General features: G+C 37.5%; 1 long non-coding RNA gene across 16 annotated transcripts in view; it reads right to left on the reverse strand.

Moving 5' to 3' along the window:
- The window catches only part of LOC144303847 (uncharacterized), an 82506-nt gene that overhangs the window by 57697 nt on the left and 5723 nt on the right, over positions 1 to 19086 (reverse strand). For 12 of the 16 annotated variants that reach the window (XR_013370842.1, XR_013370841.1, XR_013370844.1 and 9 more), the window contains one exon: positions 4303 to 4481. This is a non-coding gene — a long non-coding RNA (uncharacterized LOC144303847). Of the gene's footprint in view, positions 1 to 4302; positions 4482 to 7894; positions 7986 to 18312; positions 18488 to 18580; positions 18761 to 19086 lie in introns of all 16 variants that reach the window. The other 4 variants (XR_013370850.1, XR_013370846.1, XR_013370848.1 and 1 more) reach the window with 3 other exon arrangements.

Below are 19086 nucleotides of genomic sequence, written 5' to 3' on the forward strand. Positions count from 1 at the left end.
TGGAGCACATCAAATTAAACATCACCCAAATATCTTTTTTCCTAGGCAACCCAAAGCAGGCTTTTAAAAAAGCACATCTTCCAAACCAATTTAAAGTTCAAGCTATCTATGTGTGTGTGTATGTTTTCTAAGCCATGTATTTTTGAAAGCTGAACACAGACAAAGCCTGAACAGAACATCCAAATAGCCTCTCAACTGATACATCATTCAGTTTAAATTCCTGCCAGGAATCTGATTTTGTGAGTCCTTGTTAATTACCAAGCTTTCCAAACTTTCTGTAATGACATCTGATGCACAAAGAAATCTACCCATCATATAACCAGTCTCCAAAGCAAAAAGTGAGCAGAAAATTGAGGCAAGCACCCAGGGAATTCAGGCAAAACCTCACAGCTTGTTTTGTATCTCCTTTTAAATATCACAACCCCAGAGTAAGACAGCAAATAATTGATAGGCAATGTAGAAAAGAGTGATGGGATTGAAACCCTGCAGGGACTGACCCAGAAAGACAGATAAAAGGAACTGAGTGGAGACTGGTTGCTCCATCTTAACACAGTCCTGAGAGGTAGCTATTTCTGAGATCTAGCCCTGTCTAATCCCTCCATGACTTCAAACATATTGCTCAATGTTTCTATTTTGGTAATTCTTACTTTTTCAAACGAGGATAATAAGATATAGGTTCAGTTTCATCTCTGAGCTGAGGTGCATTCAAAAGGCATCCTTCTAGCTTGTTTTTTTCTCTAGGAGGCAATCTTCCATGGAAGCCTTCCCAGGGAGATCCCTTTGTGACCAAAAAGGAAGTTACTTAACCTCCTGGCCTCAATTCTCTCTTCTGCAAAATGGGAGTTAAAAATACCTACCCTGTGGATCTGGATGAGGATAAAATAAATGCATAAAGTCACTGGGGTGCCTGAGTGCCTCAGTGGTTGAGTGTCTGCTTTTGGCTCAGGTCATGATCCCAGGGTCCTGGGATCAAGTCCCACACTGGGCTACCTTCAGGGAGTCTGTTTCTCCCTCTTTGTCTCTCTGCATCTCTCTGTGTCTCTCATGAATAAATAAATAAAATCTTTAAAAAAAATGTATAAAGTCACTTAACAATGGGCCTTACAAATTAAAAAAAAAAACCCTCAGGAAGTGGTAGCTATTATTATTTTAAAAAGAAAGTTCTTACAAAAAAAAAAAAAGAAAGTTCTTACAGATTGTCAATGACCTTCCGTGTTATCTAATAATCCTTTAAATTGGTGAATTATTATTGGAAACCTAAAATTAACCATATTTAATTTAATCTAATTCCATTCATCTTAGGCTATAAACTAGAGAATTACACACTACCTTCTGTGATTTTATGTAGTTTCATTATTTAATTTTGAAAATTTATTTAATTTATTTAAAATTTATTTAATTTTGAAAATTCTGAGGATTCAGGAAAGTGGTAATGTTGAAATAGACGGTACCAATTGAAGTCAAGTTTGTCCACATAGAAACTCAGAAGGAATTTATGGTGAAGCAGTTCTTGACTCACTAATAGAGACATAGCAAATGTATGGCTGCCACTAACCTCCAAAATATACATATATATCTGCAAATGAACATCTATATCTACTAACAGATCACTGAACTCTTCCATAAAGTCCAGGTTTTCCCAAAAAAAAGCCCTTTCAAAAATACTTTGAATGGTCTCTGCTGATCTATCAGCCACCACTAATCTATTTCCAGTCATGGATTATCACACAGATTGAAGCATATTTTAAATGGGGAAGAAGACTTGAAGATGGAAAAACCTGATTTTGACTTCCTATTTTGGTTTTCTGTGTCTCAAGAACAAAAAAAAAAAAAAGCAAAACATGACTAAAGTCAATTCTTAGTCATATGTGATAATGGGGAATATGATGTATTCCCCATTATGATGCATGAACAAATCAAATTAACAATTCTCTAAAGCCTGTATGAGAAATGAGGATTTAAATGTTGTGTAAATATAAAACATCATAGAAACACACAAACTAAAGTTTTACTTGAAAACAAATAGCAAAAAAATCCATGATAGGCAACCATGGGCAATGCTCCTCTCTTGTCAGAGCTGTTGACAAGTAACTAAGTCTACAGATTTTAATTTCCACCCACTCTGCCCTTCACTGCATATAGACTAGTAAATGGGGTAATGTATCTGAAGAGGGAGAGAGGCAAGAAGGAACAGGGACAATTGAGGTGGAAAACCAGACTTGTTGATCAGTTCTTGAATAATCTGTATCTGTAAAACTATAAAATTTTGGTGATTAACATATACAAACAGCCTCAGTGCTAAGAAGAGTAAAAACGTTAAGTAACAGTATGGGAAACCTATAGGAAAAAGCTAAACATACTTCAAAGGAAAAACCCAACAACAAAAAAATATATCTAAGCAATTTTGTTTAGCTCTTGTGTAAAAGACAAGCTCATCTAAGTTGAGGCTGAGTAAGGATGCTATCTGTTGGGCCACTAACACTGAAAGAAGTAGAACAGAATCACAGTGAACTGACTTTAGAGCCAGACTCTCTGGCTCTCTGGGTCAATCTCAGTTCTGGAATTTTCCAGCCTTGTGACCCTGGACAAGTTGCATAGCTTCTCTGTGCCTCCATTCCCTTCTCTATAAAGTGGGGATGATAACAGAACCCATCTCAAAATGTTGTGAAAAGGTTTAAATGGACCAATAATATATCTAACATCTAGAATGCATAACAGATATTCTTACCATAATAGGTATTATACTCAAGTGTTTGCTATTGCTCTTAATTGCTATAACTAGTTAAAGATCACACCTCAAAGGAAAATTAGGTGCTTTTTAAAAATAATAGGATGTATTATTGAGTTTTTTTTATCATGTGTTTATTTTTAGGTACTTCAGAGAATATATTGATTTCCTATCATTGCCATAATGGATTTCCACAAATTTAGTGGTTTAAACAACACAAATTTATTATCTTACAGTACCAGAGGTTGGAAGTTAGTAATGAATCTCACTGGGCTCAAAATATTGCAGGGAGCTGCCTTTCCAGGGGTCCTACAGGAAAATCTATTTTCTTGTCATTTTAGTTTCTAGAACCTGCCCCCTTTCCTTGGCTGGCAGCCCTCTTCCATTGTCAAAGCCAGCAATGTCCAATCAAGTCTTTCTCATATTATATCGCACTGACACCGACTCTTCTACCACATTTTAAGAACTTTGTGAGTACACCGGACCCATCCTGTTAATCCAGGACAATCTCCCTATTTTAAACTCAGTAGATTAGCATCTTTAATTCCATCTGCAACCCTAATTCTTTCTGCCATGTAACAAAACATATTCATAGGTTCCAAGGTTTAAGGTATAGACATTGGATGGGGGGGTATTGCTCTACCTATCACAGTGAGGAGTAGCAATCTATCTTAAATGCTGAGACAATTTATATACTTTGTGTGGTAAAGTAAGAATGGCTTTGGAGTGAACAGATAAGAGGCCTGAGGTCAAGCCTGTGTTCACTTATTTCCTAGTTTTATGACTACCATTAATTTTAAGCCACTTGAACTCTCTGGGTATATAAAATGAGCTGCACCCCTAACTAGGTATTTGCTTCAAAAATGGTAATTTGGTAACATGGAGCACAGAGCTGAGGAATATGAGATTGTCATCTCCAATGGAAAAACCACTTAAAAATGCTTGAGTGACAGAGGATGGTCATAAACAGTGTCCCTTTTACTTGTGAACAGTGGCACATGTCCATGCTTGGGCTGACCATTAACCTTGAGATAGCCTCTGGTTCCAACTGGGCAGCAAGAAGGATCGCACTGGCTTTCCAGTCTAGTCTGTTTTGAGTTCTTGTATACTTGCACAGATGTTTTTAGCTAGTGATATGTGTTGCCTTGAGAAGTTCATCAATTACAGAATCTTGGAAAGCAGTATGTGTGTTCCCTGCTCCTCTTCCCAGGCAAGAACAGCTGTGTAATAGCAAATCTGTCAGGCATTCAGCTGCTCCTCATCCAAGACCTCCAGGGTTGGCCTATCTTTCCAAGCGAATTTGAAGTTTCTGTCTTCTCTTTGTTTCCTGTGGCTATCTATGACTAGGGGGTGGGTCTCAGAGCTGTGTGGTCCAGTAGGGATATTTTGGGCTAATAATATCCATTGTGCTTGGGAACTTACAGTAAAGTTCCTGGGTCGAATTTGCTGGTCTGTGCTAAAAACATCGCACACCACTGAAAAGGAGCCAAAGCCTTAAACGAAGTGAGAGAGGTTGTGTCTAACAGATGGTGTTGAGCAGGAAGGTAATAAAGACTCTAAAAGAAGTGACTTACCTTTGTTGTTGAAGGCATGACCTTGAAAATATGAAGCCAGAAATTAAGAAATGAATATGACACAGTTGATCTTCATTCTCAAGCAGAATAAATCTTCTCTTCTACATTTTTTGTCACTAAGGCTCACTTAGGGAGAAAATCCTTTCTGCCTCAACTCTTGTGGCTCCTTAACAAAAATTCTGCAGTAAATAAATAAATAAATAAATAAATAAATAAATAAATAAATAAATAAATAATGCTTTCCCTGTTTGTCATGAGAAATCACTTATTACATAATTTTATTTATTTATTTTTAAGATTTTATTTATTTATTCATGAGACACACACACACACACACACACACAGAGAGGCAAAGACACAGGCAGAGGGAGAAGCAGGCTCCATGCAGGGACCCCGATGTGGGACTCGATCCCCGGATTCCAGGATCACACCCTGTGAGCCACCCAGGGATCCCCCTATCACATCATTTCAGATGTGATTTCCTAGGGTGGCAATATTTGGCTGCGCTAACGATGCATCAAGCATATACATAGTAGGGTTGAGGGTAGGTCTCTATGTTAAATGATTTCAGTAGTCGGCTGTTGGCCCCAGGAGCATAAAATCTGTTTCTATTTGTTTGCTTTGTCTACTAATATCCAGCAAAAGTATCCCTTGCATTTGGAAGCACTCTTGGTTGTATTTTATTTGAGAGCTGGGTCTCTTTCAATGTTGTATTTTTATTTAATAATGGAAACAGTTGATTAATGCAAACGCTTGAATACTAGGCTGAATAGCTATTACCATGTTTTGTCACTAAGGCTCACTTAGCAAGAAAATCCTTTCTGCCTCAACTCTTGTTAATAGAACCATTCAAAAATATATTGGTCAATATTGGTCTGTTTTCTTAAATTGAGAAGTATGACACATTCAATATAATTTTTTGGTGTGTTACTACTATATTAAGGATCTTGTAGGATATGGGAATCAAGATTATGGACATGTTTGGACACTGTACAGCCGTGGATTGAAGACTGAGATGAATGTGTATTAACCTTAGAACATTACTTTTTATTAAATGATTGATACCCCATTCTTTTTCCTGAAAGTCAGTATAAAAGCTAATTCCAGTTAATTTATGGTTCATTTCACTGAGTTTCCCTTAAATGAGATTTTACTGTAAGATGGCTCATTCTATTATGAAATGTGAGATTTCTTTGGGGTGAAGTTAACATTTACAAGCAAGATGAAAACTAATGTCTTTAAAACTTGAAAGATGAGGCTTCTTAGAAGTTATTTTCTACATGCCACACAGGTTGGCCTGTTTCTGGTTGAAATCCAATTCCAAGCACCTCTTTTTACATCTAAGAACTCTGGTTCTGCTTGTGTCTTTTATTTGGTGACATTGTGGTAGCTTCTTTCTGTTGCTCAGAATTTGTCCAAAAAATGTGGAACATCTTGATAACTCTAATCCATCTATAGGTCAAGTGCCCTCTCTGAAGAATTCTTCTGGTCCTTATGCCCGCTGCCCAACCATCAGGGTTGGCTTCAAGGCAGGACTTAATTTACCTTGTTTTAAATCATGTGCTCAATTGCTTTCTTTTTCTCAGGTGGTGAAAAGCCACCTAAGACTAGCTTAATGCTTAAAAGAAAATAAAGTTAGAGAAATTATCCGTCTGCTTGTAAACAATAAGTTCGTGTATATAATGTAGCTCATTCTATACGATATTAGGCACTCCTTCAATAAAAGCAAAAGAAATTAAAAGATCCTAGAATTTCTTTGTTATGCTTAAAAGCCTCCCCTACTCCAATTGCCTAGTTTTATAGGAATATGTGTTCTCTCCCATAATCTGAAAATGCATGTACCTAATTGAAATAAGATGTACCCCTTAAATGATGAAAATAAAAAGTGATCAAAATAGATTTTTGTTATCCGTTGGGCATTGGGAGTTTAAATGCAAACTGCATGGCTTGCAGTGTGGGGAATTAATTATTGGTAATTGAAGTTGTAAGCTTAATTCCCTGCTTGCTTCAATGAAAATGAATCCTTTTATTTAATATTGAAATAAGCACCACTAACCTCATGATCTAGGACAGCACACACATTCAGCTATTGAGCAATAGTGAATGTTAAGAAAGCTTTATCTCTTAACCACTGAGTTGTGATTAAAACAAAACAAAACAAAACAAAAACGTCAGGAGTAGATACATTAGCAAAGAGCATAATAGATGGTATTGGGTACGCTTAATAGATCCTGTTCTTGTTCACCAGTTACAAAACCCATCACATATTCTAATAAATTCTAAACCATAAAAAAAATATATATACATAGATACACTTTTTGAAAACTTGGGGCCAGTAAAATGTTTTCATTGAAATACACCATCATATTGAAGCAGGATGACCATTTAGACTGTTAAGCGAGCAAATTTGCTGCCCTGTTCCTGCTGTGAGGAATTCTTTTCTTTCTGAGGGAAGATTACAATCAGGCATGATGTGGATCCTGCTTCCTGCCCAGTCTCTCTGATCTGTCTCTCTGTCTCTGTCTCTGGGCTCCGGCCATTCAAAGATGCCTCTGGGCATTTACATTCCCTGTTACTTAGGTCTGGTAGGCTTTCCCAGGTCTCCTATATTCCTCCTTTGCTTAATCAATATTTTTTACTCCTCTCAGATCTCAGCTCAAACATTATAGCTGAGACTGGGGCAGGTCCTCCTCTTTTATATTCTTAACACAGTAAGTCATGTGCTAACTTGTTTTGTGCTTGCCCCTGCTGCCAAAGACAATTTCGGGAAGGCAGGGAGGTGTCTGCCTTGTTCATGGCTAGAGTGCCAGTCACTAGGCTCTGAACTAGTGACATATTTCTGAATCAAGAAATATGTTTGAGAGAAGGAAGGAAAAAGAAAATAGGAAGAAAGAAAGGAAAACAGAAGGTTAATTAAGGTCAGTCTAAGAGTCCCTTGGCAAAATTCCCATTTTATAGTCCTGAAGAGCCCATGACAGTTATGATACAATTAATGATTTCTTTTTTCATTTTTTATGGGAAACAAATGGAATTAATACTTTCCAATTTTTTATTTATTGTACTTCATGATAAGTCCTGAATGCACCTTTCCAGAAGACAATTTATCCATATTTCAATAATTAACACACATAATTGTATAATTTGGTAGGGCCACCAAGTGCCCCCTCCCTCAAAAAGGTTTGAGCAGACCTATATCAGAGAACATCATTGTGAAATTTCAGAACACTGGGGACCACGAGAAAATCCTATGAGCTTCCAGAGAGAAAAACAGTTATATACAAAGGATCAGGAATCAGAATAACTTTAGACTTCTCAATTGCAACCCGACAAGGAAGAAAGACCTTCAAAATTCTCAAGGAAAGTATTTCCACTGCCATTCAAGATTCAGCCAAACTATCAAAGGACATTTTAATAAGGACATTCGTATGAGGGAAGAATACAGACATTTTCAGACATGCAAGTTCTCAAAAAGTTAATTTCCACGTACTCTTTCTCAAGAAGCTAGAGAGGATATGCTCCCACCAAAATGAAAGGAAAAAGTCAAGAAAGGGGAGGACATGGTATGTGGAAGAGTTTGTTTCTGCATCCTAACCTGTGTCATTGGAAGCTGACCTTTGCAGGGTGCATTTCAAACTACATGCCCTATGGTTGTGTTCAGCCACGGAGACTCACCAGCAAGAGATCTGGAAGAAAGGAGAGCAAAGACAGCCCAGAGCTCTGATGGGATTAAGAGACTTAACACAGTAACCACAGCATACATTCTCTCACTCATTTCTCATGGATTTCTATCTTTCATTTTCTTTTCTTCCTTCTTAATCCTCTCCTCTCCTACTTTCTCTTTCTCCCTTTCAATCTTTGAAATCAATCTCTTTCTCCCGTGAACAATCTTTGACAATACCCTATCACTGTGTTTAACTATAAAAAGGGCAATCAAGCCAAAATAGGCAATAGAGCACAACAGATCAAAGAGCATGGATCATGGAGTTAGACATCAGTCCTAGCCCTGCCATTTAATAGAGAGGTGACCCTGGGCAAATTACTCACCTTTACTATAACACAAGAAGAAGAAAGATCACTATATCTATTTCAATATGGGTTGATTAAATGAAATAACAAATGCAAAACCTTTGAACAGTGAGTGGCTGATTAAGCTCTCAATAAATGGTAGCTATAAGGAATATAAAATTAAAAGTGCCATTCCCTTAGGACAGCCAGATTGCTTTCAATTCCCCACTTCACAAACATAGCAAAAATCATTTCTAGGCAGTATCTATAGTAGTCAATAGTACTATCCACCAGATATTTCCAGTCTTATTCCTCAGCACATGATAAGAATGCCCTTCACCTTGAAGACCGAGCCGAGAATCTGCTTTGGCCAAGGAAATGTGAGTTGGATTGACTTAATGTTACTTCTGTGTGAAAGTACAGTTCATTTTAACTATTAAATCATGGAAGACTGTATCATAGTCTTCCATAGTTATATATTATAGGGCACATTTTGGGTACACCTGTCATATCTTAAACATAAACACATCATCAATGTAGCCAGTGTCAGTGGATTGATCCTGGAAGTTTGAGTTATTTTTTTCTATGCAATTGTGTAATATTCTAATGTGTCTATTTGAATATTTTATGCAAACAGTATGAGTTACAGTTATATCTATTTAAGCAATAATTGATTATTAAATTTATCCATTCCATCAATTTCTGTCTTTTAATTAGTACATTTGGACCAACATTTAAAGTAATTATTGATACATCTGGGCTTAAGCCTGCCACTTTATTATTTGTTTACTGTTTGTTTCCACCATTCCCCTTTTCTTGCCTTCCTGTGGATCACTCTAATTCTATTTTTTTAGAATTACATTTTAATTTCTTTATAGTGCTTTTGAATATTTTTTGTATAGTTTTCTTAATGATTGCCATAGCGATTATAATACATATGCATAACTTATCACAGTTTACCAGTGTCAACATTTTGTCACTTTGAGTGATATGGAAACTGACTTCTTTTAAATCTCTTACTCTTTCACTTCTTTTAACTGAAATTTTTTCTAAAGATTTATTTATTTTTAGAGACAGAGAGAGTGCGAGCAGGGGGAGGAGGAGAGGCAGAAAGAAGGAATCCTTAAGCAGACTCTGCCCTGAGCACAGAACCTGATGCAGGGCTCAATCCCAGGACCTTGAGATCATGACCTGAGCCAAAATTAGGAGCCGACTGCTTAACCGACTGAGCCACCCAGGCACCCCTTTTAATTGAAATTTTTATTGAGATAATTGTATATACATATGTAGTTATAAGAAATAAGAAAAATCTCTTGTATACTGATACCAGCTTCTTCTGATGATAACATTTTATAAAACTATCACAACCAGGATAACAAAATTGATATAATCCGTAGATTATATTCAGATTTTCCCACTGGATTCATTTGTATGTGTGTTGCATCTGTGTGTATATCTTGACTTCTATCATCTTTATCATCTGTGCAGGATTATGTATCCATAGTCACAGTCAAGATACTATATAGTTCCAACACTATGCGATCTCCCATTTGTTAACTACATGCACCTTCCTCCTGCCTCTGCCAACCACTTTTTAATATCCTAGACTAAATAAATGGTCAATATTTTAAAATACCCTGCTACCTTCAGGGACACTAAGATTAATACACAAATTAAAGCAAATACTTTTCATTCCCTCCATAAAAAAATAATTAAGAAAAATTTAAGTGCTGTAGATATGTATTGACTGAAGTCCCTAGACCACAACCAGGATATTGAAATTGAATCTACTGATCATATTCAGATTTCTTAGTTTTACTGATATTAGTGAATGTTTATGTCCTAAGTTTTATACAATGTTATCACCTGTGTAGGTTCATGTATGCACTACTGCAGTTAAGATATTCAAAAGTTCCAGAATCATGAAGACTGTATATGTTACCCTTTTATAACCTATTCACTTCCCTCTATCTACTCCCTCATCCTTAAGGCCTGGCAACCATTTGCTCTGACAATATGCCCTCCATTCCTACATTCTTTTTATTTTAAAAAATGTTATAGAAATGGAAAAATATAGCACATAACCTGACATTAGTTTTTTTTTCTCATTATAATTTATCCCTTCCCACCTTTTAAATGTAATGTCCTAAGTATTTCCTCTCCGTACACTGAGCATCACATCTGTTCCTATGTGTTTAATAGTAAAACCCCGGTGTAGGCAGAATAATGTCCCCCAACCCAAAGATGTCCATAACCTAATCCCTGGAACCAGGGAGTACATTAGGTTACATGACAAAGGGAACTGAGGTGGCAAATGAAATTAAGGTTGCTAATTAGTTGATCTTAAAATGAGATTAGACTAGAGAGATTATACTAGATTACCAAGGTAAGGGCACAGTAGTCATCAGATCCTTAAAGGTGGAAGAGAGAGGCAAAAGAGTGAATTGGAGAAATGACAGTGTGACGACTTGGCCAACCAACATTGCTTGAGATGAGGAAGGAAACCAAGATCAAGGAAAGCAGGAAGTTGTTGGAAGCTAGGAAAAGTAAGGAAATGGACTCTCTCCTCTAGAATCTCCAGAAGGAATACAGTGCAGATGACACCTTGATTTAACCCAGTGACACTCGTTTTAAACTTCTGACCTTAAGAGCTGTAAGATAATAATACAATACAATAATACTGTAAGACAGTAATACAATATAGATATTGTTAACAAAGTAAGGGACAATTAATACATAATAGGGGGGCATCTGGCTGGTTTGTTTGGTGGAGTGTACAACTCTTGATCTCAGAGTCATGAGTTCAAGCCCCACATTGGGCACAGAGATTACTTTTATTTTTTAGATTTTATTTATTTATTCATGAGAGACAGAGAGAGAGAGAGGCAGAGACATAGGCAGACGGAGAAGCAGGCTCCATGCAAGGAGCCCGGTGTGGGACTCAGTCCCAGGACTCCAGGATCACACCCTGAGCCTAAGGCAGACACTTAACCGCTGAGCCACCCAAGCATCCTGAGATTACCTTTTTTTAAATTTAATTTAAAGTTTAAAAATACATAAATGGAAGAGGTTAAAGTATCACATTTGATCTGGGGATTGAAAAAAATGGTCAATGAAAATTTTAATTTTAAAATGGAGTGATCTTGGGGGAATACCTTAACCAACTGATTAAACTTAGCATCATGAATAGTGAAACAACAGATGTAACATGACCCTGATATGATGTAATGAGAAGTATACAACATCTCCTAAGAAGTAGGCTTGCTAAAAATATTTAGCATGAATCTAATCAAATCTCTACACCTAACTGTTAGCTTACCAAAGTATAGGAGATAGAGGAACCAGTTAAATGACAACATGAGAAAAATAATCAGACAAACTCAGAATATGAGACATTGCATAAGACAACTGACTGGCAGCTCTTAAAAAGTCAACATCATTATAAAAAGGAGAGTGCACTGTTCTGTATGAAAACCAGTTAAAGAAATCTGACAACCAAATGCAATGAGTGAATGATTTGATTTGATCTTGGTTGAAAAATATTTATGATATTCTTGAAACAAACTGGATGAATTCAACATGAAGTTACTATTAATTTTCCAAGGCATAACAGTAGAATTGTGTTATATAGGAGTATCTCCCTATTCTTAGGGATTGCATGGTAAATGTTTGTCAGGGAAGTGTCACAATGTCAAATTTACTTTGAAAATATAGAGAGCAAATATAGCAAAATGTTAACAATGATTGAATCCCAGCAGAAGATAGGTGAATTTCAATGTGCAATCCTTTTAATTTTGATGTATGTGGAATTTTTTTCATAATAAAACTTATAACTTGATTTTTTTTCTGTAGGTGATATGTTTAAAAATAAGAAAAGAGTAGGCCTTGAGCAAGTGAGAAGGGCAGCAGGTAGAAGGACATCCTAGGCTGATGGAAAACCTTGAGTACAAGGATGAAGGTAAAATGCTTGTGTATTGAGAGACTAGGGAATTGTCCCTGTATGTTGTATAAAATTCATTTCTGCTACACCCTGTGGCTGAGGAACAAACTTCTACTGAGCCCCTGCTATTGTAAATGCCTCTTGTATCACTTAGAGTTCTTTGGCTGTCAGTGATAAAAGTAAGTTGAAGAAAAAGCTGAACATCCAGGACTCAAGAAGAACTGGAACCAATAAAAAGGGGATAATGAAACCCATAAAAAGTCTTCCCAAGGGGAATGGATCTGCTCCAATCCTTTTCCCTCTTTGGATTACTCTATCTATGAGTCACTTCTTAGAAGAGAGGTTAAAATCTAGATGCAAGCAGGTTCTCCCAGCATGGGCACTAAGGAATCAGTTTCTTACTGGGTGGCATTCTTGCTCACCTAAATTCAACTCTACTGAATTCTTTCATTTTCTGAGCGACCTTTGAATCCTTCTCATTTATTTTGCTTGTTGGCAAGAGTTGCCTTCTGTTACTTGCTACTAAAGAACCACAATACAATTTCCTTTGTCTCTTTTTTATTTGTAGTTAGACCCTTGGACATTTTCCTGTCATACATTTCATAACACAATTGCTTGTGGTGGTTTATTTCTGTCTGAATCTTTCTAGTAGATATAAAATTAGGATATTTTAAAAAAATGTTTTCCTTCTGGATTCGGTAGGGTATAAGAGTTAAGGTATAAGAGAAAGTACAGTAGGTAAGGGTATGAAACACACAAGAGAAAAAAATAGAGAAAAGGAGAAGAAAGGGGGGAAATAACTCGAGAACAATTTTGGTACTGGAGTAAGTTTGTTAAATACACTGTGGAGCCTCACCCATAAGGAGCCTAAGACAGGAAGAAGCAATGGTTTGAGAACTAGTACAATGCTGGAAAATCAGTATGGGACAAGTAGAGTGGGAATTGTGGCTGAATGGCCAAGGTTTTAAGGATTTTTAAATCCTGGGAGAGGAGAATGAATATGTACAAGGTCAAGATAGAGCAGGAAGTTCCTCAGGATGCAAGGCAGTCCATACTCTGAGGACCTATAACAGCCACAAGAATTATCAAGAAGAGTTTTGCTTTAAAAAATATAAGTGAATAAATATAGCTTAGATCTAAGGTTATATTTTGGAGTTGGAGTTAGTTAGGAAAGATAAAAGTAGGGGAAGCGGGATGTAAAAGTTTGGTATGTCGGGGCTAGGGGGGATGCTCCTTAGGTGACAAGGACTGGTTTCACTTCTATATTTGCAACCCCTGGCAAAAAGGGAATATTCAAATTGCTTATAAGTAAACAGTTAAGTGGATAAATGAGAGAGTAATGTAGAAAAAGAAATCATAACTTGTGGGTGATTTTAAGGAATTCCAGAGATGCTACAAGTTTGCAAGGATAGGAATGACCATGGAGGGAACCTTCTCACACAGTTCAGTGTAAATAGTTGTTAGATACACATTCTGTGCTCTGCACCTGCACTTGGGAAGGATACAAGATAAAGTACAGTCCCCATCCTTATATAACTTACAAACTTGTGTGTGCAGAGGGAGAAATAAGTACATTAATACCAATAAGACTGGAAATACCACATAGCAAGAAACAAGTAAAACGAAAGTATGGGATAGAATCTGAAGGAGAATTCATGTCTGGTTGAGTGGGAGCTAGAAGACTTAACATGGGAGATGTGGTATTAGAAATGCACTTCAACACACTGCCAAAGTTTCCAAAGATAAAAGCATTCAGAAAGAAGATGTAGCACAAACAAAAGCAGGAGGCCAGGAAATGAAGGCTATATCCCAGAGGACAGGTTGTGATCCTAGTAGGAAAGTCTTGAATGCCAGGTAAAGGAATCTGAATCTACTCGTAGGTACTGGAAATCATTAAAGGGTTCTGAATGAGAGACTCACATGATCAAAGCAGTGTTTTAAAGAACATGAGTGTGTCAGAGTTTTGTAGGACCTTGCTACTCAAAGTCTGGTCTTGGGCCAGCATGCTCTTCACCTGGGAGCCTATTAGAAATGCTGAATCTCAGCTGGCCTCCCAGACCCACTGAATCTAAACCTACAGAGGAGCAAAAGCCCCCAAGTGATCCTTCTGCACATTCAACCTTGAGAAGCACTGCTGTAGATTATAGTGGAGGAGGAAGATTTGGCTTAAGGAGACCAGTCAGAGGACTAGGCCAAAGAGAAACAAACCACGATGGCAGAAGTAGACCTACCAAGGCTAACGAGGTTGGCCAGAAAGGGAGAAGCCATAAATGAGGCAGAACTTTGAGGCTAGATGGTGATGGTGTATTTCTGCCTCACTCATTTTCCTAATAGATTAATCATCTTCCCTTTGTTCATTAAAGTCATTGTTTCAACACATTTTTCTTCTATTTGTTCCTTCTGTTCATTGGCAAGCACTGCTTCTTTCTGATTGTGCTCATTGCTCACAGGCCATAAAACAAAAGAGAGATTTTCTCAAGCCTTGTTTTTAAGGAATGCAGATTGCAACTATTGGTATGCCACATGCTGGAGTAAAGAAATCACATAAAGAGATGAGAAGGAAGTAGAAAAGTGAAAATATCTTCTCTCATATATCAGGGTTCTCTTCCCTTCTGAGTTTAATACGAATCAAACAGGTGTGCGTTCAAAGCATGTGAGTGTGTCCTCATCAGCTTTTAATCATCAGCTTCAAGAAAATTCAGATCTCTCAGAAAGAGGGAAAAATAAACAGCTGAGCAGTGCGACTCATTTACACTTCAAATATACTTTGAATTGGTTATTCCTCAATTAATCAAATAGCTGGTGTATCCCTAAAGTAGTATAAAGTGACACGCTGTGTGAAATCAATTTTTCTTTCCCAAATCATTAAATCCAGTAGCCTGTGACTACATCCCTGCTAATTCTGGTACCAGTCCTTTCATCCTCCATTAACTCTGGCACGCCTAACAGGCTGTCAAGAATAATTTCCCAGGACGTAAATAATTCAGAAATTAAAAATTAATAAATAATAACAGAGAACTACTGGGAAATAGGCTGGGTCAATTAGTGTGTTCTGCATTCTGTTTCTTCGCAGCAGGGGGGGCAGCCACATTCGTTACTTGAATCTTTCCTTCGATTCTGAGGTCTGATTTACAGCTCTTCATTACTGGATCCAGTCAGACACAATTACCTCCATCACTATCTCAGTTCCTAACTTCAAAGAAACGAACGTTTTCTTGTCTGCTTTTTTTCTCCTTGCAGCAGGCTCAGCTTGACATCCCTGGAATTTCTTCCACGCAGACTAATTAATAAGTCTTCGACTTATCATATTCACTTCTCTTCTTTGATGTGCTACCTTAGTCAATCATCCCATTTAATTAGAATTTCAATGATAACTTTACTTATCTTGTGGCTAGATGTAAATTAAAATAACGGGATTTTAATTCTCTTTCGTGTGGGGTTATGACATTTTTGGAAGCAAAAGTTTCAACACAAACATGATATTATGTACTTTCTATGTGAGGATAGAGGAGCATTCTACTAAATCATTTTCCTCTTGCTACAAAAGAGTACTGCTGTGGAGCAAGCAATAATGGAAATGCGCTGGATTTTTCTGTAGCATCATTTCACCAAGCCCTTCACAGGAAAAAGAGAAATTGTCTTGATTTGCATAAATAATTGGATCAAGACACAGGTTGTGTTGCCAGCCAAGGCAGTGACTCTTTTGAAGGAAAAAAGTATCTCCAGAAAAATCAAGGCTTTGGTGACCCAAGCCTTTAAGATCTTTTGCCCTTTTCTGTCAAGCCATGCTATTCTCCATGTTGGTGAATCCTGCAGTGGCCTCTTTAGACTTCTACAAAATACCACCAGGAAAATTAAAAAACTCCCTCAAGAACACAGCAAACGGTTGTGGAGCACAAGATGTGATACCAATGTGTGATACACAAAACTGGCTAATAAAGAGGAGCAGAAAGCAATATTTCATTCCTAGGGAACAATAGTAAGGCCACTATTTGTTAAGCTTCCACTGTGTGCCAGTCTCAAGCTCAAGTTCTTAGTCACAAACTTTACCTCTGTTAATTCTCCCAGCAAACTCGTTACATAGGCTTATTACCCCCCATGTTATGGATAAAGAGATAGTCTCAGGGAGGTTAACCTGCTTTCCTAAGGTCACAAGGGCAGCGCCTGAGAGGGAAGAAACAGAGAAAGCATAAGAATACAGTTTCAACCCTTGGAGCACAGCCTTTAAAGCCTTCCATGATCTAGCTTTAAACTGTCTGCCAAATTCATGGTCCTTCTACTCAATTACATAAGCTCATCCAAAATGCATCTTCAGGGGTGCCTGAGTGGGGCAGTTGGTTAAGCAACAGACTCTAGATTTCAGTGATCTCAGGGTGGTGAGATCCAGCCTCAAGTCCAGCTCTGTGCTCAGTGGGGAGTCTGGTTAAGACTCTCTCCTTTCTCCCTGTGCCTCTCTACCCACCACCTCCTACAATAAATAAATCTTTTTTTAAAAAATGCATCTTCAGCATTAACTCATTGCCAGATTTTAGTATAATATATACCTTATTAATACATTGTTGATGGTTGCCTTAATATTTATAAGTCACTGTAGTTATAAACAGGGATCTCAGTCATCATAAACACATTTTTTAAAAGATTTTATTTATTTATTCATGAGAGACACACAGAGAGAGAGGCAGAGACTTAGGTAGAGAGAGAAGCAGGCTCCCTCTGGGGAGCCTGATGCAGTACTTGATCCCAGGACTCAGGGATCACACCCTGGGCTGAAAGCAGACACTCAACCACTGAGCCACCCAGGCGCCCCTAAACACATTATTTTTAAATAGCATCTGCAAACAGAAAATCATATGCCATATACATGACTTTCAGAATAAGAAAACAAGCTTTTCTTACATTTTTCTTATGCTATTTTTTCCCAGGAACAAAATTATTAGCTTTTCTCTGTGTCACTTAAAAAAAAAGTTACTAGCAAGAACATCACTGGCAATTTCGCACAATTATTCTATCCTTGCTCTCAAGCTTTCCCCTCCTCTACTCTCAGTAACAATGCCCAGCAAGACAACAAACAGAAGTTACAGTGACCAATGGAAACTTACTTCATTAGTAAGACACGAAACCACTGCATTAATGCTATTTTGAAGCTAACCTTTCAGGGATTTAATACAGTTGTTCTTTAACAATAGAACTTGGTTCATTTGCTACTTAAGACATGATTATTTAAATTAAAGTTAATTGGTTTCCTTACTCCCCTTTAGGGCATTAGGCTCAGAACATTTCTATTAGAAAAATCCAATTTGTCTCAAATTCCTATTTCTAAATTTTAGAGTGGTTAAATTACTCTGGTATTTTAACTCTTTGTAGCAAAAATCATCTCTAAATTATAGCTCAAATGGCAAAGCAATTAAAGATGCAGGTGATACAATTAGCACAAAGGCTGCATAGGAGTTCAGAAGACACAAACTCCAATGTTAGGTGAGTTAAAGGTCTCTGGCAGGGCCTTTCAGAGCCAGGAAAGCTTGGACCACTTCTACTTCTCTTGAGGTTCAGGGTACAGAATACCCCCAACTTACAATGGTTCTACTTGACAATGGTGCAAAAGTGATACGCATTCACTAGAAACCACTGTCGAATTTTGAATTTGGATCTTTTCCCCCGGCTGGCAACATATAGTAGGGCACTCTTTCATGATGCTGGGTGGGAGCAGCAGCTGCAGCTCCCAGTCAGCTGCATGATCACGAGGGTGAACAACTGATACAACCATTCTGTACCCAGGCAACCACTCTGTTTTTCACTTCCAGTAGAGCATTCCATAAATGACATGAGATATTCAACACTCTATGAAAAAAATAGGCTTTGTGGTAGATGGTTTTGCTCAACTGTAGGCTAATGTGAATGCTCTGAGCACATTTAAGATAGGTTAGGCTAAGCTTTGATGTTCATATATTGTTAGGTATATTAAATGTATTTCTGACTTATACCTTCAGCATACCACAAGTTTATTGGGATGCAACCCAATAAATGTAAGTCAAGGAAGATATGTATAAATTTAAAATGAGGGGTACCTGGGTGGCTCAGCTGGTTAGGTGTTTGACTCTTGTCTTTGGTTTAGGTCATGTTCTTAGGATCATGAGATAGAGCCCTGAGTCAGGCTCCATGCTCAGCAAGGAATCTGTTTGAGATTCTCTTCTCTCCCTCTTCCTTTGCCCCTTCTCCTGCTCATGCTCACTTTCTCTCTCTCTAAAATAAAGAAATAAATCTTTAAAAAAAAATTTAAAGTGAAGACACACCAAAGCAAGGTCACCAAAATCATGACATATTTGAAATGCTTACATTGAGGGGCATGTAGGTGGCTCAGTCAGTTAAGTATCTGCCTTCAGTTCTGATCATGATCCCAGGCTCCTGGGATGGAGTCCCACATAGGCTCCTTGCTCAGTGGAGAGTCTGCTTCTCCCTCTGCCTCCACCCCGACTTGTGCTCTCTCTATCAGTATCTCAAATAAATAAATAAAATCTTAAAAAAAAGTTTACATTGAACCAGTTAAAGTTTTTAATACACAAAATACAATGTAATATAATCCATTTCTTCACAACTAATCACAGGATTAATAGAATGAATTAATTCATGGAGTTCTACAGTGTGTGACACTCAGTAATGGGTCAAAGTGTACAAGTTCTGCAATGAAAGTCTTTCTATTTCTGTCCTGTATCTCAACGACCAATATAACTTCCTCCAGAAATAATGTTGAAATTCTTAAGTTCAAGCTCTACATGAATAGAAAGCTCAAGTCCAAATGCTCCTTCTCACTATTTTTTGATAGTCTCCAATCTCATTCATTC

The sequence above is a fragment of the Canis aureus genome, chromosome 33 (assembly GCF_053574225.1).
Source record: "Canis aureus isolate CA01 chromosome 33, VMU_Caureus_v.1.0, whole genome shotgun sequence".
Classification (NCBI taxonomy): domain Eukaryota; kingdom Metazoa; phylum Chordata; class Mammalia; order Carnivora; family Canidae; genus Canis; species Canis aureus.